General features: G+C 41.0%; 1 protein-coding gene across 8 annotated transcripts in view; it reads right to left on the bottom strand.

Annotated features, from left to right (window-relative positions):
• CELF1 (CUGBP Elav-like family member 1) overlaps positions 1 to 21,561 on the bottom strand; it is a 77,227-nt gene extending 55,666 nt beyond the window's left edge. For 5 of the 8 annotated variants that reach the window (XM_028111129.2, XM_088017924.1, XM_088017925.1 and 2 more), the window contains exon 1: positions 21,431 to 21,518. The gene's annotated coding sequence lies outside the window, so the exon portion shown is untranslated. Of the gene's footprint in view, positions 1 to 5,437; positions 5,575 to 21,430 lie in introns of all 8 variants that reach the window. The other 3 variants (XM_028111135.2, XM_028111131.2, XM_028111133.2) reach the window with 3 other exon arrangements.
• Positions 21,562 to 23,565: the final 2,004 nt, after the last annotated feature.

Genomic DNA, 23,565 nt, shown 5'->3' with positions numbered 1-23,565 from the left:
GACTCCCCTGCCGGGCGTGGAACCCAATGCAGGGCTCGATCTCCTGACCCCAAGATCATGACCTGAACCAAAATCATAAGTCGAACACTCAACCAACTGAGCCACCTAGGCGCCCCTCTCATGTAATTTTAATTTCCCAAGATGCTGGTTTATATAATCAGAAGCCAAATATTTATTTTCCAAGAATTACTTTGCTTAAAACAATTCATTCAGATTCATCTCAATGTGAAGTGTATGAGAAGCTCAATTTCTGGCCAGAGGGAGCTCTCCCAAGATTAAAAAAAAATGCATGGCTGATTGGCTCATATGATTCCATACTTTAGTTCATAATGAATCAACCGAGTATTTACCAGGCACTGTCTATATTCAGTATTACAGGGGCTGCAGCACAAACATCAACTGTAATCACTGACTCCCAACACTTAATATCTAGTTCTGAGGTAAGATTAATACATGAGAAAATAAAAGCTGATAGCATCTGACTAGTGCTAAAGTGTGGGGTACCAACTATAAACACTACAGAAATTAAGAAAAAGACAGGACAGACAGACATAGATCTTTTTCCACAGGTCCCACCTCCCAGTACTCTAAGGGCACCTGCCATTATCTTAAACATGAGGCTATAATATTTGAACTAGATGATTTTTTTTTAATTTTATTTATTTATTTCAGAGAGAGAGAGAATAAGAGACAGAGAGCAGGAGAGGGAAGAGGGTCAGAGGGAGAAGCAGACTCCCCGCTGAGCAGGGAGCCCAATGTGGGACTCAATCCCGGGACTCCAGGATCATGACCTGAGCCGAAGGCAGTCGCTTAACCAACTGAGCCACCCAGGCGCCCTAACTAGATGATTTCTAAGGTCCCTCCATTTCTGGAATTCTTTGAGTCTGTAATTTAAAAATGTAAAGTTAAAAAAAATGTATAGTTTCTGCCGACTTCGGAGAAAATATATTCTAAAAAAAGAAAAATGAATTCAGACCATAATTCAGCATCCATGCTAACATCTCTCTTATCATACTTTCAGGAACATATTCTTCTATCTCAGAAATCTCTGATTAGCCTTTTGAGGAAATTTTATACCACCTTTAAAAGAAGGAGAAAAAAAAGGGGTGCCTAGGTGGCTCAGTCAGTTAAACATCTAACTCTTGATTTTTGGCTCAGGGGAGACTGAGCCCTGTGTCGGGCTACACACTGAGCATGGAGCCCGCTTAAGATGACATTCTCTCTCTCCCCCACTGCCCCCTGACCACACCCAACTCTCTAAAAAAGAAAAATAAAATGTTGATGCTGATATACTCTGAGATCTTTGATTACAAAATACTGCCAGTCATTCAGCCACAATGGGGAGCTCCAGAGAACAGAGCCCTGCCTAGTTCCTTCCCATCACTGAATTGTCTGATATATATGTGTGCATGAGCCCAAGCTTATGTGGCATAAATAAACAAATACACTAGGGAGCCCCCCCTTTCTCTGAAACTTAAGAAAACTCTTCAAATCCTCAAGATAAAACATATCCACCATAATTACTTGCTCTAATATATTTTATCAGCAAACTAACCATTTGGGAATTTTGATATTTTTCTTTGCCCCTTGTAATGTTGTAACGATGAGCAAAGAATGCTAAATGACAGCAAACTTGACCTCTCAATCCTACTACCTAGATCTCCTAGTGCAAGGCAGAGCCCTGTCCACACCGTCTGATATGCTGAAAAAGAAAAGAACACATCAGGATTCCTACAGAAGAGGCACTTTTCATGTCCAACAAAACACAGACATGCAAGCGTTCAACATTTTATTAAAAAATCTCTTAAATAAAATCTTTAAAAAAAGGGGGGGGCGCCTGGGTGGCTCAGTCGTTAAGCGTCTGCCTTCGGCTCAGGTCATGATCCCAGGGTTCTGGGATGGAGTCCCACATCGGGCTCCCTGCTCAGCAGGAAGCCTGCTTCTCCCTCTCCCACTCCCCCTGCTTGCGTTCCTGTCTCTCTCTCTGTTAAATAAATAAATCTTTAAAGAAAATAAAAAAACAAAAAAATAAAAATCTCTTAATTGTATATAGTGGTTTATATATATTTAGTTTTTCTGAGCAGCCTGTTTTGATTTCCCAAAAAGTTAACTTATTGTGAATTAATATGCTACTTTTTGCATAAGAGCACAGCTTTAATTATCTATTACATACTTTACCGAGGTTACTTACGTGAAGACAACTAGGTAAAAATAAAGAACACGATGCAAAAGACCACAACTGTATAAACCAAGGTGATTACAGTATAACCTCAAAATCAAAATGGCTATAAACACCTATAGTGTGATCTTGGGCTAGTCACTTCTTATTTCCCATTTCCTCAAGTGAAAAATAGTACCAGACCAGAACAGCAGTCCATATCTAAGGATTCAAAATTCCTGGATAGTTCATGGATATTCCATAAACTCCATTATGTGCAAAATTTTACATATATACTAGAATGTATTTATGCACAGTTGACCCTTGAACAACATGGGTTTGAACTGCACAGATCCACTTACTTGATTTTTTTGATACAGTATAGTACTACAAATGTATCTTCTCTTCCTTATGATTTTTTTAGTAACATTTTATTTTCTGTGGTTTATTGTAAGAATTCAATACATAATACATATAACATACAAAATATGTGTTGTTTATGTTATCAGTAAGGCTTTCTAGTCAACAGTAGGCTATTAGTAAAGTTTCTAGAGCATCAAAAGGTGTAAGTGGGTTTTCTACTGTGCCAGATCAGGACATTCCTAATCTCTGCACTGTTCAACTGTACTTATTTACTTCTATTTATAGGGAAATAGGTCCATAACTTTTTACCAGATTTTCAAAAGGGGGTCCATGATCCAAAACAGATTTAAGACTAAACAATATACAGTCTGTTCCACCTCTAACATCCTTTTATCTCCTCTTGTACTGCCTGGTCCAAAAAGAAGGGAGTCCTCATGACTAAACCCGGTCAAGAATAAACAAGTTAGGGGTGCCTGGGTGGCTCATTAAGCATCTGCCTTCGGCTCAGGTCATGATCCCAGGATCCTAGGATCGGGTCCCGCATCGGGCTCCCTGCTCGGCAGGGAGTCTGCTTCTCCCTCTCCCTCTGCCGCTCCCCCTGCTTGTGCTCGCTCGCTCTCTGTCAAATAAATAAATAAAATCTTAAAAAAAAACAAGAATATACAAGTTACCCTGGCCAAAAATTACTCAAAATAACGTATTCCAATTCAAACTGAACCTGAATTGTTTTCAGATGACAGACTAACATCATAATACTTAAAAAAAAAAAAAAGGTTTTCAAGCCAATGTTACCCCAACACTCATCTCAGGAGGCTTACATGAGACCAGAATTCCTCAGGTGTGTTAGGGATATCCCACTATATAGCTCCTCTCATACTAGGTACAGTTTTTTAAAAGATAAAGCTTCCAGTTTCCTACTTCTAATTCTATCCTGTAGCAAGAAAGTAAAAGGAGACAAGTACAGAGGAAAAAAACTAGAGCATGGAAGACTGCAGTGAAGGAGACTGATAATAGACAAAGAAGCTACCCATCCTGTTAGCAGGAGGCAATATATGAGAAGGACCACTGCCTAATATCTCAATTTGTAAAAAGTATATTAGACAAAAGAAGAAATTATCCTCCCTCTAAGACAATAAGGGAAAAATGTGTGTCTGCTGCTGAACAATTTAAGCCTAAAATTTTTAGGTTCTCATGGCAACCTAAGTCATCACACTGCACATACTGTATATAAAGCACATATTTAGAGGCTTAACTAGTAAACTCAAAATGTGACATATGTGCAATGTGGGCGACTACATTATTCTGGGAACTTTAACTTTAAAATCTTCCAACTTTATTCTTCAGCCCCAAAGATGATATAATAGAGTCAACTATGCAGAAGGTGCAAGCTCAAGGAAGAGGTAAAAAGAACATAAATAGAAGCAAAGAGATGAAAGACAAGAAAATTCAGGCTATCACAGAAAGTTTCTGAACATGACTCCCCTACTGTGAATCAACCTGTAAAAGGAGGCTTAAAGAACAAGATCGCTAGTGAGGACATATATCAAGATAGCATTTGGGACATTCTTTCATGTGGGCCCAGACAAAAGAGGACGTGGTCACAGACCAGACAGACTGCTTGGTAAATATGGCACTGACTGAAAGGCCCCCTGGAGAGACTGGGGTTCTCTTTCTCTCTCTTTTCTAGGAGCTCATGGACTATGGCTGCTTAGAATTAAGAAGTCATTTTCTGGGGCACCTGGGGGGCTCAGTCAGTTGAGTACCCAACTGGATTCTGGCTCACATTATGATCTCAGGGTCATGAGATCAAGCCCCCACACGGAGCTCTATGCTCAGTGGGGAGTCTGCTTGAGATTTTCTTTCTCCCTCTCCCTTGCACCCTCTCTCTCTCTCTAAATCTTAAAAAAAAAAAAAAAATTAAGAAGTAATTATCAGAGCCAAAAGGATGGCTATGGGGCATGAGAGTTGGGAGAGAGTGACTAGATTTTAAAAAGGGGGGCAGGAGGAGATGACAATCTTTAATGTCACATCATGTCTCATCAGGGAACCAAATAAAGCTGTTAACACCCAGTTTTCTGATCTATTAAATGACCCGTGAGAGGGATACCTCCAATAGGAACTTATATTATGATCCATGCATTTCTTTTAAAAGACTTGAGGATGCTATGAATGCTACCTACCTTAAAATCACATTTCCATGCCACTTCTGTTAAGGGTAAATTACTCCCACTTTTTGATAAGAAAACAGGTAAACAGTTTAGTTAAGGTACACAAAAAATATCTTACACCATGGCAGTTAATAGATGTGCCTACTTTCCTAACTCTCTCAACCTAAGAACTTCTAGAATGAGATACTGAATTTACATCACCGATTTAATGGTTAAAAATTACATTACCACATGAAAAGGAATGGCTACAAAAATAAATTATTTCATTACTGTTAGGAGACTGGGCCTCAACAAGCCAGAAAAGTATAGGGAAAGAGTACAGCATCTACAGTGTGGACTGGCAGTCCCACAGTGTCCTACCACTTAATAGCCGGATGCCCCAAATAAGTTACTCTCCTCAAAGAGGTTCCTAACACTTCGAATTTCCTTGTCTAACAAATGGTAAGGATGCAACCGTATCTCTTCTCCCATCCCACCCCTGTCTCTGTCTCTCCTCCCTCCCCCATCAATGTGAAGTCTAACAATTTCTTTCATTACACTATAATTTGGCATACTTTCTAATCAAGAAAAACTTCACAAATGAATTTTTATGCAAAAATTCACTGGTCAAATTAAGAGCCAGAACAACTAAATAATAAATATGTTTTAGACTAAAAATGAAAAGGGCACTGGGGATATAGCTAGGATTAGAGATTTAAGAGCCAGGCCAAACCTACTAATGACTAAAATATTTGATTACCTTAATTACCTTGGCTGCACAACAAGTGCTGGTGGTCATGAAATCCCAGAATATTAAAAACTCAGCCACATTTTCATTATAGCATTCTCTACTGTGTTGAAGTCAAGACAGCAAAAGACTGCCAACAGCATTTTCACTTTAATTTTCTGGTAAGACAAAAAGAAAAGTTAATCTTGGAGCCAAATTCTCCATTTTTAGGTATGGTAAATTCTTCGAGGAAAAAATATCTGTGTTATGAGAAACTGAAAACATTTCTGTATATCTTAGAAAATATGCATATGTGCTTTTCTTAAAAGGTATTAAAAAAAACCCCTCAGGCTAATAATCTTTTTTTTTTAGTAGGCTCTCCGCCCAAGGTGGTGCTTGAACTCATGACCCCAGATCAAGAGTCACATGCTCCACCGCCTGAGGCAGCTAGGCGCCCCTGAAGCTTATAATCTTTAAATGTTTACCTATTACTACCTTTCAAGCTACTCTGAAAGAGTAAAAGTGAAATAAAGCTGAAGCCCTCTCTGACAAGGGCATTTGATGACTGGCATACTGAGCAACAGAACATCCAAAAAATAGACCAAAAAGTGTTTTGGCATAGGTGATTAATAATTGCCTAAATAATGTTGGTTTTGAACCCAAAACTCACACTTTTATGTAAATGAACCTACTCTATACAAAAGCATTCATAAAACGCACCGCAAGAATTCAAAACCACTTGCGTATTTGGCTTTGATTTTGCTTTTAAAGTACATTGAGGCCTCTTTTGATACTCTAGCTTATAATCAATTTCATCTTATTAAGCACCTTATAAAATACTTTAAGCTGAATATAACATTTATCAATCTCTTCCCTCCCACCCATTAGAAGACTAGCTTGTTCCAAATATGGCATTACCTTTTCAAAGTTCTAGGGTTTAGGCAGGACATAAGGACATAATTCTTTTAAAGAATTATCTGTCTTGTCATGACTGACAAGCATGACTTAAATGGAGATAAACATGCTAATAAAAAACACTGGGTCTGATTTTCAATTGCTATTTTATTAGAGGAGAAAAATAAGGCATATAGCTTTAAAATTAAAACTATCTTCTCTTTGAACTCAGGCAAGGGGGTTCTTGCTAACTGAACAGATAACCCCCACCTGAGGGAAGAGGCAGAGGCTGACTGCCCATGATGGTGCAAACGGGACTCCTTTGCAGGGTAGAAAGTTTCTCTACATAACCTCTAAGGTCCTTTTCTAACCTCAGAAATTGAGACTTCATTTATGAAACATAGAGGCATGGTAAATGCAAGGTGTGAGTAGAGACAGCAGAACATTATGCTGGAAATTAGAAGGCCTGGGCTGGAATCCTGTTTCTGCTTCTCTGTGAACCTAAGTAAGGCATTTCACTTCCCTCATTTGAAAAATGAAGGGATTAGAGAAGAAAAAACCCTGAAGATTCTAACCTTCTGAGACTCTGGCTTCCTCCTATGCCCTGCCTCGGCCACCCACCACCTTCCCACTGCTGCACCTTACCATAATTAGGCAGCTTTTTAAAGCATCTAATTAATGGAACACAGAAATTAAAACCTTTAACTTTCTATTTCTGTCTCGTTTCAAATGTGCAACAGCATTTTATCAAGGAGTAGTTAATGCCACACAGTTCTTGATATACTGGCTTTTCTCTGAACTCCAGTGACAGTTACACAGTGACAAGTTGTAAGCAAGGAGGCTGTTACCATGGGGACCCACTAGGATTCCTGGGGGTGGATCCAGCAGGCCTCTTTTTTTTTTTTTTTTTTTGGTCCAAAGCATTTTTTGATGTTCTGGATCTGGCAATTCAGAAAGCCTGATTCAATTTTTTTCTTCAGCAAGCTATCTTCAAGAAATATTACCACGTAGTATACAATGCTGAAGAAATATCAGAAACTGTTTCAGTGACTCTCTTACAAAAGAATAAAATATATTCAAGTCTTAACCTTCCCCCATTCATAAAAACAAATAAATACAAATTCAATAGTTTCAGTGACCTATGTATACTATTTCTTTCCAGATCACCATTTTGCATACAATAAATTTAGAATTCTTCCTATCAAGACTTCAGAGTTCTCCAAAGCAGGTTTCTACATGATTATATTAGAAATATATCAGACATATGAAACATAAAAAATAAAATGGATTAAATAAGACAAACTGGGCCAGAACAGAGAAGTGTACATTTAAATTCCAAGCCTGCCTCCAAAATTGCTTTGTGCGGACAAAGGGGATGTATGTCAGGGAGATGAACTGCTACTCTCAGCTAAATGTGTGCTGCCACTCAGCTTCCCCTGAGACCCATTCTGTTAGAAGATACCTTAAGAAAACAGATCGTTTACAAACCTGATCTGTGGATCTGGTTTGTTCACAGAAGTTGGAGCAGTCAGAATTCAAAAGAAAACATTTTTCTAAGTTGTACGCTTCCTGGAACAGAATGAAGTCTTTCTCTAGGTCTTTCTTAGGCCAGAGCAAAGTTACACCAGACAAATGAACATTAATAAATAAAAAACAGCACTTGATTTCAATAAAGAAGTTTGCAGGCTTTTTTTTTTAATTGCACTTGTAAATGTATCCCAGAGGGTATTAAACAGAAATAGTATATGATAAAAACAAATACATAATAAACATGGTGTCTTTCCATAATTATTTCCTATAAATTTTAAAGGGGATGTAAAGAAGGACAAAGCCAGAGCACAGTTTTGCCACCTTAGTTTAATACCAGCCTAAAGGCTTGAAAAAAGAGAGACTCAGGCCACAGGACATGAGAGGAAGCAAACCCCTGGGTACTTTATTCGTTTTTACTACTGGTTTACAATTTCCTTGATTTTATTTTTAAACGCATGTCTTGGCCCAGAAAAGCAAGAGAGCATAGACTGCCAGCAGTATCAGATTCTCCTTTTCTTATTCTCTGGAGCTAGAGAAAACAGAGCCAGAATCAAGGTTGTCTAAAAGCCTTCTGATTTTGTCCAGGCAATATACAATATGAGGTTTCAAGATTACAGAGGTACACAAAGGCTTTTATAGTACAAATCTTAGCCAACTTAATGTCTTTCAATGGAAAGCTGCTTTTTTTTTTTCAGAAAACTCCTTCTAGTACTGATTATCTTCAGAAGACAATGATGTGAACAAATGAAATTCTTAGAATTTCAAAAGATTTTCTTCCTATTCCTCAGTACTAAACAGTCTCAAAACAAAAGTGCCATTTGACCAGACATAGAATATTTAAAAAATATTTATCAAGTCTCTACTTTGCACAAGGGCCCAATACCACTGAGCACTAAGGACAATAAAACTTGCTCTATGCAGAGCAGTCAACTCAGTATCATACATGCACTCCATGAAGGTGTAACATTGGTTAGGTACACAGTCACAATTAGGTCGGCCTCCACTGTGAAATACTGTCTTCCAGTTTTTTCCACCCTGCAAATCCATTCCTTCCCGATTGTATGCAAACCCACATTTCAAAGCTGGCTCTAGTCTCTTAATTCCTGCTCCTTAATATTACAGGGAAATTTTACATTTTTCTTTCAACTTAATAAATACCAAATGATCATAGGAAGAAAAAAATTAGAAAACTTAAACTATCTTTCTCAGAGCTTCCCTCTCTCCCTCATTAACATTTCTCAAAGAGAAAAACACCACTGTGATGCTCCTATTACAGATCATTCATGAAGTTACTAACTGAGCCGAGACGAGACAGACTCCATCAACTGGGCACACAGCCATTCACCATTACCCTTTGTTTAAAGTCTCAACTGCCATTCAACTCACATTATTGTATTCCATTCAAGTCCATCAGCTTTTCTTAAGAGGAAACAATCAGGAACTAAAACAAATGTGTTACTCAACTAGAAAAGAAGAACTTAATCCATATGCCTCACAAAAAATTATTTTTAAAATGATGGCTCACCTTAAGTTTCCTATCTGAAATAGCAGTATTATTTTATTATCAGTCACATATGCTGAAAAGAATAATCTAAGCAAATAAACTAAACAGATAAACTAAACAAATAATCATTAAAAACGCGTAAAAACAAAACCTCAATCTTGATTTGGCAAAGCACCAGAAGAGCGCTCTATACACCAAAAGCTACAACATAGGTGAACGTCTACACTACAGAGGAGCCAAGACCTCAAGCAGCCTAAGGGAGTGTGGGGGGGCACCTGTTGGGGGCAAAGGACAATCTTCCAAAAGCCATGATCCTAGGCTTGACTATTCTAAAATTCAAATGAATTTAAGAAATGTTAGAGCTCTGTACTCTTTTCAAAGCTTTTGGTTGTAATTAAGAGAAACCTTCAAGCCAGCCTAAGCAAAAAAATGAAATTAATTGAAAGGATACTGGAGTATCTCAAAGAATCCAAAGGCAGAAAGTACAACAGGCCACACTTAAAAAGGCTTTAAGCACCTAGGTTTCTAGTCTGCATGTGGATGGCTGCCTCCCTCTCCAGAGATGCATTTCTCATCTATACTTCAGGATGAATCTACTTAATTATCCCTCCTTGCAGACTGGCCTTCACTGCTTCCTGATATATGACAAGCCTGGACTTGACTGTGCATGTGAATTGATATGTTTCAAGTTCTCTTGAAACAGGTTACCTGTTTGTTCCCTAAAGACTTAAATCGTGGGACGTCTGGGTGGCTCAGTTGGTTAAGCGTCTGCCTTCAGCTCAGGTTATGATCCCAGAGTTCTGGGATAGAATCCCACATCGGGCTCTCTGTTCAGCAGGGGGTCTGCTCCCTCTCCCTCTGCCCCTCCTCCCTGCTTGTGTTCTTGCTCTCAAATAAATAAAATCTTAAAAAAAAAAAAAAAGACTTAAATCTCAGTCACAATCTCAAATTCCTAGGAGAAACTGATTTACCCAGCTTGAATTAGGTGTCTACCTCTGGTCCAATAAGCTTTTACAAGAAGGGCTAGGTAATTAGTGTAGGGACTGTGTGCCTGACTCCTCAATGTTATATAATACACAAGGTGCCTGGCTGGCTCAGTCAGGAGAGCATGTGACTCTTGATCTTGGCATCTTGCGTTCAAGCCCCACATTAGGCCTAGAGCTTACTTTAAAAAAAATTTTTGGGGGGACGCCAGGGTGGCTCAGTCGGTTTAGCGTCTGCCTTCAGCTCAGGTCATGATCCCAGGATCCTGGGATCGAGTCCCACATCGGGCTCCTTGCTCAGCAGGGAGCCTGCTTCTCCCTGTCTGCCGCTCCCCCTGCTTGTGTTCGCTCTCTCTCTCTCTGACAAATGAATAAAGTCTTTAAAAAATGTTTTTTAAGTTATATAATACACGAAGCAATAAAGCAAACTCCATGCTCAAAACTTAAAATCTTGCTGAAATGAAAAAATGTGTCTAGTAAAATACTAAATAACATCCTACAATACAGGTTTGGGATGGATGGACAGAAAAAGCTTCATGAAAAACTGTGCACTAAATGACAAACAGAAATCGAACCATGAGCAGGGAAGGGCTGACAAATGAAAAATGTAAAGCCTGCTCTTCTTGCTCTAGCCGTCTAAGAAATACAGACCTAAGGAATAGTCTTTTACCACATAAACAACCTCCAGTGAAACATCCTTGTTGAAAACCTCTATAAGGCTTAAAATGGCTATATGATCACAAAACAGTACTGCTTGAATATGCAGTAATAACAAGCTAGCTGATGATGTCAGTTTCGGATTTTCAAGTTGTTTGTCACCACTACCCTGACTTCCTTTCACTCTCCAGACCCCTAAGATTCTTGCTCAGACAACAGCATTCAGAATCAGGCAGGCAGCCAATAGGAAGCACAGGTGTTTCTCACTAGTAATATCCCACCCCATCTAGCATGGTAAGTTGGCAGCATCACGCAGACATAAGTCATGCAGGAAAGAAAGAAACAGTAGCCAAGCTATGTGATGGTAGTGTGGGGGGAGGGAACTGGAGCAAAAAAGAGGAGTGTTTTCCACACACAAAAGCTACAAGCACAAAGAAACTGGGAAAAGCCTACAGTAAATTATCTGTACAAAACAGAAACTAGCAAAAACTTAACAGATGTCCAAATAATGGGTTAAAAAAGACAGTCTACACACTGTAGACTCTTAGTTACCCCACAATATCGCCAAAATATCACACATTCCCAGTCTTCGGTGAGAGCTTGCTTCAGTCTCATAGGAAACAAAAAGGTAAAAGAACAATGAGAAAGTGGTGACAGCTTCTTTAATTTAGTGATTCTTTTGCTGAAGAGTAGCAGTGTCAGGTAAATGGAAACTAGTAACCTTCCAAAATTAAAAGTATAACACTATAAAGTTAAACAGCTTTGGAAACAAAAAATTTCATTTTGTATAATCCCCAAACTAAAGACATTTCCCAACTTGAAAATAAAGTTTCAGTAGTTTCAACATAGGGCAAAAGTGATATTCAACTCCATTTTTCAAAGCTGAACACAGCTGTTAAAAGAAGAGCTGGCAGTCCATGGAGGTCAGAAAAGTTAGTCAACAGTTCCTTCTAAAGCCACTCTGCACCTATGAACAAATCCCCAAGTGACATACTAAAATTAAGTGAGATCCATCAGATCTCACTGCAGTCTCTAAACTAGAACTCATCATTTTTCTTTATATTTGCTACCATTATTTTCTAAGTGGAGGAAAAGAAAAATCAAAATGTTACAATCCAAAAGCTGTTGTGAAAGTGAGTCCATTTCCCACAAAGTGGGGAGGTCAGCTGATAGAGGGTCACATCAGAACTTCACAAAAGTTCTTTTTTTTTTTTTTTAAGATTTTATTTATTTATTTGACAGAGAGAGACACAGCGAGAGAGGGAACACAAGCAGGGGGAGCGGCAGGCAGAGGGAGAAGCAGACTCCCTGCAGAGCAGGGAGCCCGATATGGGACTCGATCCCAGGACCCTGGGATCATGACCTGAGCCAAAGGCAGACGCTTAATGACTGAGCCACCCAGGCGCCCCAGAACTTCACAAAGTTCTAAGAGCTAAAATGCTTTCTATCATTTTAGATACTGAAATAACTTACGCAGTATTCACAGTCTCCCCTAACTAGGCTTTCTCATCCCTTGAGGAAAAAAAATGTCTAATTTTAACGTTACTTTTCGTATTTATAAAATTTATGTTCTCTGTATAAAAATTTTAAAACAATCAGGGCATCTGGCTGGCTCAGTCAGTAGTGCATGGGATTCTTTTTTTTTTTTTTGACGGAGAGACAGACAGCAAGAGAGCGAACACAAGCAGGGGGAGTGGGAGAGGGAGAAGCAGGCTTCCGGCTGAGCAGGGAGAATGGTGCAGGGCTCTATCCCAGGACCCTGGGATCATGACCTGAGCTGAAGGCAGACGCTTAAGGACTGAGCCACCCAGGTGCCCCAGAGCATGGGACTCTTGATCTCGGTGTCGTGAGTTCAAGCCCCAAATCAGGTGTAGAGCTTACTTTAAAAAAGAAAAAAGAAAAAAAAAAGGTAAAACAATGGTCAGTCTGAAGGAAAAAAAACACCCATGCCTCAATGCCTCAAGAAAATTTTGGTATTTATCCCTCTGACCTGGAGATAAAATTTTTAGAATTAAAGACTTCCTTAGCAGAAAGAATATGTTAAGTCAATATGAATTTTATGATGGATATAAAACTCTTGAAAAATTTTACAGTTCTGGAATTCAAGTAAGTTTAAAATAAACAGATATACACACATGGCCTCCATAGCAAAGCAGAGATTTAAAAATAACTACAGAACAGTTCTGCTCATTAATTCTGCAAGAAAATCTCTACTTTAAAGACAATTTAGGGGCACCTGGGTGGCTCAGTCAGGTAAGTGTCTGCCTTCAGCTCAGGTCGTGATCCTGGAGTTCTGGGATAGAGCCCTGCATTGGGCTCCCTACTCAGCAGGGAGTCTGCTTCTCTCTCTGCCCCTACCCCAGCTTGTGCTCTCTCACTTGCTCTCTCTCGCTCACGCTCTGTCAAATAAAATCTTAAAAAAAATAAAGACATTTTTAACAGCCAATTTCATGACAAGGACAGAGTTAACAATTACAAAGAACTCATCACGTAAACTAGCAAATTACAAAGCTCAAATAAGGATTCTTCCTACAACATAGCTTACAAAGCAAACAACTAAACTGATTATGATTAACTCTTTCATCTATATTACTACTCTAAATAATCAGAGCCGGCTCTCTCCCTCCATGCCTGAAACTAGTTACATCTAATTAGAAAGAGACCCAGGTGATCCTATTACAAATCCAGTAATATACTCACCTGTATTTTTCAGTTTTCTATGAACATAGAAGACTCCTATCAACAGACTCTCATGTGAGAAATACAGTGAAAATGAATCTAGGAAACCACACTACCCAAATATTCCAGAGGGAACAATGAGCTAAAAGGTTCTATGGGGAAGGATGCCCTGTGTAGCAAAACATTTCAGATGCACAAATTGAACTTTAGGAAACAATCTTATCCCTTAAGCCAGCACAAAAGAAAATGTGAAACAAAATACACCCAAAAGGGGAAACAAAATGAACACTAACTTACTGCCTGTTTATGCATGGCCCTGCTAGGCATTTTAACTGTGCTGTTTTATTTGGCTGAACTGTGTTACTGATTCATGAGATAAATATATGCCCATTTTTACAGATGAAGAAAAATAACATTATCAACACTTTAGCAGGCACTGCTCAGTGCTAAGCATTAGTTATCTCAATTAATTCTCATATTACCATTCCAAGTTGGTATCTCCATTTTAAAGATGGAAAAACAGGCCCAGAAATGTTGAAGGTGACACAGTGAAGGTACTAATTTTTGATTGCAACAGTCACACCTATCCCTCCCAGGCTATGGTTATAAATCTCTTTCAAATCACATCATTCTTTCAAGCCACAAGTTTCCATTTTAAGGACTAGAAAATCAAAGATCAAATCTCAATTATGGGGAGACTAGTTTTCCAGGTTTTAACAAATTTTTTGTTTCTATTTTACTTGACCATTTCAGCATCCATAGCACCTCTAGGAAAAAATGCGCAGGTAAATTCAAGATTATACTAAGAGCAATCAACCTTGGCCTTTGTGAGAAGTACCATTCAAAGGGGCGCCTGGGTGGCTCGGTCAGTTAAGCTGACTCTTGATTCTGGCTCAGGTCATCATCTTGGGGTCCTGAGCTTGAGCCCCAAGCCCCCTGCATCTAGCTCTGCTCAGCACAGAGTCTGCTTGTCCCTCTGCTCCTTCCCCGGTGCACACGCGCGCGCTCGCTCTCTCTCTCTCTCTCTCTCTCTCTCTCTCTCAAATAAATAAATAAATAAATAAAATCTTAAAAAGAATTCCCATTCCAAAAAACTACACTGGATTTAATCTCTGGTTCAAACTATATTTCTGAAATACTTAAACTTTCATAATACATTCTAACTATTATTAAATTATTATTATATTATTAAAAATCATTTTATTAAAATAACTTATTAAAAATAACCAAAAATCAAAAAATAGTTTTGAACAAAAGAATGGTTTCATGTTGTTTGAAGAAAAACTATGTATGTCCTCCCTGACCCTAAATAAAGTCCCATGTGTTAAGTACTGTGAGGGTTGTAATAGCTTTGGGACAACGACTGACTGAATAAAACTTCCAGTTCAGCCCCATACCCCAAGGACTAATATTAAAATTCCCTTGATAACTGGAGAGGAGGAAAATGGAGTGGGAGGCTAAGTCCAAAAAGTAAAGAGAAGAAAAGTAGATAAGCAGATAAAAATCAGTTATTAACCTCCCAAAAAAAGGCACGCAGAAGCTCATCTTTAAAAAAAAAGCCTTTCACAGGGTGCCTGGGTGGCCGTTAAGCGTCTGCCTTCAGCTCAGGTCATGATCCCAGGGTCCTGGGATCAAGCCCCGCCTCAGGTTCCCTGCTCCATGGGAAGCCTGCTTCTCCCTCTCCCACTCCCCCTGCTTGCGTTCCCTCTCTCACTGTGTTTCTCTGTCAAATGAATAAAATCTTAAAAAAAAAAAAAAAGCCTTTCATGCATGAGAATACTCTGAAAAGTTTTGTCCATACTGAAACAAACCAGGAGATCTTATGATTACCTTCAAAATGCTCTTACCCTAAGAGCATTAGTTATTTACTCTAACTAGGCCATTAAATTCTATGTTTATAAAAAACCTCTCTCTACACAATATGCAATACTTAGATATCAAACCACCCCTCTAACCAAACCACTACATAGTTAAAAAGCAAAGGCAGAAATTTGCCTATTCTTTACTCTTGTTCCCTTCATGTGACACTTTTTCTGTACATCACAAAATATTCTGAAAATGATGTACATTGAAAGACTGGAAATTACAACTAGCTTAGAATTAGAAACGATGCCAATAACTATGGCTTGGTTGGGTTACCATTACTGACTTTTACACACACTAGTATGTTTGAATTTTCAAGAGTTTTGCGTATGTCGGTGGACATCCCCCGTGACTGGGAACCCACGTTAAGAACATGAATTCGAAATCAGTTCAACAGGCTTTATGAAAGAGCTCCAAGAGAGGGTGAGGTATCAAGTTGAAAGAGACATCCCTATGGCTCCTGGATGGCTCAGTCAGTTGAGTGTCCAACTCTTGGTTTCGGCTCAGTTCATGATCTCAGGATCATGAGATCGAGCCCTGCATCAGGCTCTGTGCTCAGAGAGGAGACTGCTTGAGATTCCCTCTCCCCCTTTCTCTTTGCCCCTCCCCCTGTTCTTGCTCTAGCACGAACTCTCTCAAATAAATAAACCTTTAAAAAAAAAAAAAGGAGATATCCCTGAGCTCAAAAAAGTAGAGAAAATCAGCCACAAAAAGGAATGACATCCTGATACATGCTACAACACGGATGAACCTTGAAAACATCATGCTAAGTGAAATAATCCAGACACAAAAGGACAAATATTCTGATTCCGGTTACGTGAAATACCTACAATAGGCAAATTCATATAGACAGAAAGTAGTTTAGAGGTTAACAGGGGCTAGGAGGAGGGCAGAATGGTGAGTTACCGCTTAATGGTTACATAATTTTCATTTCAAATGAAGAAAACATTTTAGAAACAGTGGTGAGGAGGACTGAATAACATTGTGAATGTACTCAATGCCACTAAATTTTACTCTTAAAAAAAAAAAAAGTTGTAGCGCCTGCGTGGCTCAGTCATTAAGCGTCTGCCTTCAGCTCAGGTCATGATCCCAGGGTCCTGGGATTGGCCCCGCATCGGGCTCCCTGCTCAGCGGGAAGCCTGCTTCTCCCTCTCCCACTCCCCATGCTTGTGTTCCCCCTCTCGCCGTCTCTCTCTGTCAAATAAACAAAATCTTAAAAAAAAAAAAAAGTTAAAATGACTTAAACTTAAAACCGTAAAACTCCTAGAAGAAAACATAGGCGAAAAACTTCATGGCATTAGACTTGGAAGTAACTTCTTGGATAAGACACCAAAAGCATAGGCAACAAAAGCAAAATCAGACAAAAGACAAAATGAACACTGAAAAGACATGGGCAAAAGTGTTTTTGCACATCATATATCTGATAAGGGATCAATATTCACAATGCATAAAACAACTACAACTCAACAAGAAAATCATATAACCTGATTTCAGACTTGGATAGATATTTCTGCAAAGATAATACACAAATATCCAACAACCGTATGAAAAGATGTTCAATTAACATCATTAATAAGAGAAATGCAAATCAAAACTACAATGAAGTAATGTATATAAATGTCCAATCACCATATTGCTTACATGAAACTAAAATAATATTGAACATGAACTACACGACAATTTAAAAAAAATATCTCCTCACACCCCATTAGGATGGCTACTATTTAAACACGTACACATAAAATAACAAATGTTAGCAAAGATGTGGATACTGGAACCCTTGTGCACTGTTGGTGGGACTGTAAAGTGCAACCACTATGGAAAACACTATGAAGGTTCCTAAAAATTGAAAATAGAACTACTATACGATCCAGCAGTCCCAATTCTGGCTATTTTAAGAATTGAAAGAAGGGTCTCTAAGAGATATGTGCATACTCATTGCAGCACAAATCACAATGGTCAAAGGTAAAAACTACTCATGTCTATCAACAGATGAATGGATAAACAAAATGTGGTATATACATAAAATGGAGTATTAATCAGACTTTTTTTTTTTTTAATAATCTCTACACCTAACATGGGGCTCCAACTCAAGATCAAGAGTCGCATGTTCCACTGAATGAGCCAGCCAGGTGCCCCAGTACTATTTGGCCTTTAAAAGTAAGGAAATCCTGTCACATACTACAACATGGATGAACCTTAAAGATATTATGGTAAGTGAAATAAGCCAGTTACAAAAAGCCAATACTATATAACTCCACTTACATGAGGTATCCACAAGCAGTCAAATTCATAAAACAGAAAACAGACTGGTGGTTACCAGGGGCTGGGGGTAGGAAGAAGAGGGGAGTTGTTGTTTAATGGGTATAAAGTTTCAGATTTCCAAGACGAAAAAGTTCTGAAGATATGTTTCCCATCAATGGGAACGCACTTAATGCCACAAAACTACACAAAAATAGTTAAAATAGCAAGCTTTATGTTGTTTTTTAACATTAAAAAATGCAAATATATCAGGGTGCCTGCCTGGGTGGCTCAGTAGATGAAGGGTCTGCCTTCGGCTCAGGTCATGATCCCAGAGTCCTGGGATTGAGCCTGGCATCAGGCTCCCTGCTCAGCAGGGTGCCAGCTTCTCCCTCTCCCTCTGCCGCTCACCCTGCTTGTGCTCTCTTGCCTTCTCTTAATAAAATCTTTTTAAAAAAATGCAAATACAAAAACTGATTTAAATGGCCAATTTTTGTTACAAATAATTTACAATTTTTTATTCATTTATTTTGGGGGGATGCAAAAAAGGTGGTTTTATTAAAGCACAGGGACAGGACCTGTGGGCAGAAAGAGCTGCCTTTACCACAATTTTTTAAAATTAATAAGGTAATAGAAAGCCCACTGAATTGTATGGTATATGAACTGTATCTCAATAAAGCTGCTAAAAAAAAAAAAGCTGAGGAAATAGCTTACCTAAATCCTTAATTCCATGGCTTAGAAAGTGCAATTTGGAAAAAAAAAAAAGAGCAATTTGTTCAAAGTACCCTGAGCCCTGAGCAGAGGTGACTCTGCTCCTACTATGCTCCTACTTCCTCCAACGTCTTCACCAGGGCCGCCAAGTGACAACTCTTCTCCCCCTTTGCAAGGCATAGCATCACCTTCTAACCTCCACTCCTTCCTTAGGTCCAGTCTCACAGGAAACTTCAACGGCAGTGTCATGGGGAGGGTGACAGAATTCAGAACTCACCACCAACATTTAGCAGGAGAGCCCAAATCTTTATTAAAAAAATATATATGTATATGTATTTTTTTTCATGGTAGACATATGATAAATGTTAGGTCTCTGCCCTTCCTTTCCTTCTCTTCTTCCATCCCAGCATATGTTTAAAAGAACAACTTTTCTGGGGCACTTGGGTGGTTCAGTCAGTTAAGCATGCAGCTCTTGGGGTGATGATATTGAGCCCGGCATCCGGCTCCACGCTCCCAGTGGAGTCCGCTTGTCCCTCTCCCTGTTCCTCCCCCTGCCGACACACGAAGGTGTTCTCACTCTAAAATAAATAAGTAAAATCTTAAAAATAAAAAGAGCAACTTTTCTGTGCCTGTGCTGGACATCCAACTGGCCCACCTCACATGTGCTGGAGCTATTAAATCCACAGCACCATTTAAAATATATTTGTTTAAAAAAATAATAAATTAACTGTGTTTGTTAAACCATGCCTATCATATACTATTAAATCTTAAAAACACATCACAAAACTGTGTGTAGGATAAACTTATTATTTTGGAAAAACAATAAACATTTGTCTAGGATAAAAAAAGGACAAGATAAAGACCAAGGACTAACAATCATTTATGAGTGATGGGACTAAGGGTGAGTTTCTTCATTTCTTTTCTGTATTTTTTATAATGAATCTGTAGCTTCTGTAGTAAGAAAATTAAGTGGAAATCTTTAGAAAAATAAACACTCTGGCTCAAAATCTCACTGTCTGCCTCTTACACCACAGGCACTTTCACACATACTGCACTGAAGCTGAATTAGCACCCTAGGAGATAGACACTATTTCCTCCATTTTGCAGATGAGAATAAACTGAGGCTCAGAACAGTTAAGCGACTTGGTCAAGGTTGTATAGCTAGCAACTGACAAAGCAAGAATCATCAGTCCTTTTAACTTCAATCCCAGGGCCCTTCCCATTCCATCACATCTTAAAAGGCAATTTGCATTATTGCTAATACTGTTTGTTTTGTTTTGTTTTTTAAATCTATGATGGGACTCTTTTAAGAATACTTGCTATGTAACTGGGCAAGTAAGTCACTTAACCTCTGGGGGCCTCAGTTTCCTCATCTGAAAAGCAAGAGTTGGAAAAGATATTTTATGTCTAACAGCCCCACATGCTAATGGATTTTAAGCCTAGATACCATCTAGCGTAAGAAAACCCTATGCACAAGAATGAAGGATTGGAGAAAAGTTGAGACCTATGCTCTGGGCCAAAGCCATTCTTAATGGAAACAGGTGGTGGACAGTCAAGAGGAAAAAAACCACTGGGGGAACCACAAACTTCCTAGTTAAAGCAACAGCTGAAAGCTCCAGCTCTGCTTTACTAACAGCAATGCTTCAATCTTGGCTAATTCATAATCAGAAACCACACACTGTAAGCAAAGCTAGAAGAGCATAAAAACTGGCATGCGGAGTGGGGGGGCTCTGGCAACAGTTTATGCATGCTATGGCAACTTCATCATCTTCCGAGTGGACCCATTAATGTTAAAACAAAAAGAAACCCTGTGTGCTTCTATGTGGAGACGCCTTCTTTCTCCCCAAGAATGTTAAGGAGAAGCTGAACTTGCATAGTCCTCTAAGAGACGCCACACTTGAGGAAAAAGGTGAAAGAATGCAATTAAAGCCTCTCCAATCTACAAAGAATCAAAGACAGCGAAAAAAGCGAAAAGACCTTTAAAAGATGAAGTTCCTGTGAAGGATTCGCTGAGTACCTGTAACCTCTTACACTGCAGACATTATAAAGCACTGCCGCTATTTAAAACTGTTACACAGCCTTCCTACTCGAGGGTAATAAAAGTACAGCATTAACTCTGCTGGAGAGAAAAAGATTCCATTTTGCTTGAAACAGACTCCGACCAAAATCTCACCACCTTCCCGTCAACTAGGAGGATGAGCCTGAACCGACGAGAAGCTCCTTGGAGCCTGTGCTATAGTCCTAAGAATTAAAACATCCTGCCCCAAAGACCGCAACCAAGACACCACACCGGCTTTAAATCCAAAGCCAGGTCCCTAGAGAAAAAAGCTGCTCTTAAATGTGCTCTCCGTGCTCTCGGGTGCGAGATTCCAGCCCTGCTACTAGGCCACGACTGGGTGAGCACCTGATGTGGGGGGAGGGCGAGCCAAGGCCCTAGCGGATCTGGGTCGGGGAACGGGGGGGCTCTCGAGGCTCCCGAGGAGAAGCGCTGCCCCCCCTACTAAGGCAGGGGTCCTGGGCCCCCCTCCAGGGGTCGGCACCAAGAACACGTGGGACGTCAGGAGGAAGGAAGGGGTGTCCCGGGCAGACAGCCTGGGTCTGGCACGGCGGCCGGAAAAAACAGAAAGGAGCTACCCCTGGGTGGGGAACGAAGCCCTCGGGGCCCCGAGGGTGAAGGCAAAGGGCGCGGGGAGAAGGGGCAAGGCCACGAGGAGGGCGGGTCTCCCTGGGCGCGGGGGCACGCGCCGGACTAGGGCGGCGGGACCCGGGGAGCGGAGGGCCCCGACACGCGGGAGGAGATCGCCGACCTGCCCCCGGGGCGCAGGGAGCCAAGAGCGGCCGCGCCCGAAGGGCCCTGTGACCCGCAGCCGCCAGGACCGGACCCGCCCCGCGGCGCCTCCCTCCTGCCTCCTTTCCCTCCCTCACTCCCTCCCTCCCACCCACGGCCCGTTAACCCGTGGCCGCCGCACTCACCAGCGGCTGCACCTGAGCCCGCCGCTGCCTCAGCTGCTGCCTGCGCCTTCGCAGCCGCTGCCGCCGCCTCGCTGCTGAGGCCGAGTCCCGGGGGAGCCTCCGCGTCCCGCCGCCGCTGCCGCTGCCGCCAGAGCAGAACACCCCAAAATGGCGGCACTTCCGGCACCTACCACCGGCGGGGAGGGCCGAGGAGAAGGAGGGGGAGGGCGGTGAGAGGGAACGTACCACCGCGGTGCGGCCCGCAGAGCAGAGCGGAGCAGAACGTGGCGCAGGGGCGAGCGGAGGCGCGGCGCTGCAGCGCCCCCTCGGGCTGGGGAGTGGAGAAGCAGCCGCGCCGAAGCCCCCGGGGCTGCGGGCGGAACCCTCAGGCCGGGGAGCTACAGGAGCGCATCTCTTTGTCTCGGAGCTCTACTGATGGAAAGGGTGGAAAGACCCGGCCTGAGAATCTGAAGTTCTCGGCCCTGAGCACCGTACCCACAGGAGTTCTGGATGACTTAGTGGGCGAGGACCTCTGCTTGGCACTGAATCATGCGCATAATAAAATATTTGATGAATGAATGAGTGAATGGACTGGTGCTTGGCCAGGTTTGGGCACATGACACACCCTCCTTCTGCCCCAACAAACAAGCAACGGAATCCAGGCCTCCCTCATTCTTTGCTGAGATGTGGAACGTGAGTGTATATTGCAAGCTTTCTGAGTTAGGGGAGTGCTTTCTAGCAGGTTGATCTGCTGTGTGAACGCACAACCTTGCAAAAATCCCTGCAGCGCCAGGAAGCTCAAAGGGCTCTTATTAAGAGACCAATTACCCACGGGGCGCCTGGGTGGCTCAGTCGTTAAGCGTCCGCCTGCGGCTCAGATCATGATTCCAGGGTCCTGCGATCGAGCCTTGCATCGGGCTCCCTGCTCGGCCAGGAGCCTGCTTCTCCCTCTCCCACTCCCCCTGCCTGTGTTCCCCCTCTAGCTGTCCTTCTCTCTCTCTGTCAAGTAAATAAATAAAATCTTAAAAAAAAAAAGATTGATTGCCCAGCCCTAGCCTACTTTTCCCAGAAAAAAAAGTTTTTTTAGATTTTATTTATTTGGGGGAGGGAGGCGGGGATGGTGGGGGGAGGCGCGGGTGGGGGGGAGGGAGGGGCGGGCTCCCCACAGAGCGGGGAGCCAGATGCGGGTCTCGATCACAGGACTCTGTAATCATGACCTGAGTCTTAAGGCAGACGCTTAACCGACTGAGCCACCCAGGCGCCCCCCCAAAAAAATTTTTTAACAACGCAAGTTAGGTCCTGAAAGACCTCCTTCAGAGTGACTCAGGAATCCCAAGATCTAGGTGGAATTCAAACCACAACTGTTTGTTGTTTGTTTGTTTAAAAAGGCTAATGCAGGTCCTACATCTTATGTGACAGTGAAATACACATAAAAAAAGAAAACTTAGTTCTGGGACCTTTTGGCCCCAGCAACAGGCAATTAACTCCTAGGGTCGCAAATGATTTCTCTGTAACATCACCTGGCTTCCCAGAGCAAATAATTCCTATTTCCACAAATACAGATTATACCACACCACAAAAAAAAAAAAAAAAGGGGGGGGCGCCTGGGTGGCTCAGCTGGTTAAGCGACTGCCTTCAGCTGAGGTCATGATCCGGGGGTCCTGGGATCCAGCCCAGTGTCAGGCTCTCTGCTCAGCAGGGTGTCTGTTTCTCCTTCTGCCCTTCCCCTGCTCATGCTTGCGCTCTCTCTCTCTCTGAAATAAATAAATAAAATCTTATAAAAAAATAAATAATAAAGGCACTCCCAAGCAGAAGCCTCAAGGGTTTCCCTATGTGTTGGAAACACTTCTTTCCTCTTGGGGGGGAAAAAAACTAACCACAGTTTTTCTGGTACTATACAGACAGGAACAATTTGCCCCTAAATTATGCATTATCATATTCCCTAATTGTACCATATAGTTTATGATTTTATATACATTTATAATGCTGATATATGATCTTGTTCTTGTTAATAATTATATGTGTAATTTACTGAAAACATCCTGTTTATAGATCATTACAAATTATAGAATATTGTCATATACATTACCACAATTAATTTTATATTTGTCTCCCAGCTGCCATAGATTGTACAAACTTTGTAAACAGACTGTCTT

This window comes from Eumetopias jubatus, unplaced genomic scaffold (genome assembly GCF_037043125.1).
Source record: "Eumetopias jubatus isolate StellerSeaLion01/CBP00866 unplaced genomic scaffold, mEumJub1_p1.0 scaffold_13, whole genome shotgun sequence".
Lineage (NCBI taxonomy): Eukaryota > Metazoa > Chordata > Mammalia > Carnivora > Otariidae > Eumetopias > Eumetopias jubatus.
Note: the sequence above shows the minus strand (reverse complement) of the source record. Positions and strands in the feature narration are given on the sequence as shown.